We start from the raw sequence: 912 nt of genomic DNA, 5'->3' as shown, positions 1-912 counted from the left end.
AGAATCATTCGGGCAGATCCTTAAAATGAGACGAGCAGGGCTAAAGAGGTCACGTGAAGGGCCTGCAGCCACCTTTCGGGTGAGGCTCCAAACTCAAAACCACCGGGCTCCGTGGCCATCCTTGCTGTGAAGCCCCATCACCGCAGCCTTTCCTGATTCTCTTTCCCCAGCCCCTCCAGTCCCCATGCTGGGCCACTGTGGTCTTCTTCAGCCAAGGGGACTTGGGCCACTGTACCCACTGCATGATATGCTACAAAAGCAGCGACGTGGGGTGCAGAGCCAAGAAAAACATCACATCCCAGAGCTGGTGTGTCAAGTTGTGAAGCCCAAGTCCCCCCACCCCATCACACTATTCTCTATGCTGGCCTTGGAGGCTTAGGCGGTAACCTGTTGGGCTGTTGACCACAAGGTAAAAAGGTCCAGGTCAAAAGCACTGGCCACTCTGTGACCGAACTTTCTGCTCCCATAAACATTGATCATCCCGAACATCCCCATAGGCACCTACTCTGTCCTATGAGGTTCCCATGAGTCAGAATCCACTGGCTGGCCTTCAAGTGTTTGTCTTGCCTATTGGGTTGCTGATGAAAAGAACCGATACATCTGGATATTCTGGAGCGAGGGAAGAAGCACGGTAGGACCATGAACTGCCAGAAGAACAGACGATTCTATCCCGAAAGCCCTACAGGCAGAGTGCTCTTTTGTTTTTCCCTCTAAACATTTCATTTTGAAAATTACTTTTTCATAAAAACGAGCAGGTGTCTATACTAACAGATAATGGACATTTATGGTGACATTATCAAGGGGACACGGGAGAGAGAGGGAGAGGGGGAAATGAGGAGCTGAACCAGGGGCTCAAGTAGAAAGAAAACGTTTTGAAAGAGATAACGTCTAGACCAGAGGAGGTACACTGGT

The sequence above is a fragment of the Echinops telfairi genome, unplaced genomic scaffold (genome assembly GCF_000313985.2).
Source record: "Echinops telfairi isolate 266 unplaced genomic scaffold, ASM31398v2 ScPeMD7_655;HRSCAF=1070, whole genome shotgun sequence".
Taxonomy (NCBI): Eukaryota; Metazoa; Chordata; class Mammalia; order Afrosoricida; family Tenrecidae; genus Echinops; species Echinops telfairi.
The sequence above is the reverse complement of the archived record's forward strand: the minus strand, read 5'-3'. Positions refer to the sequence as shown.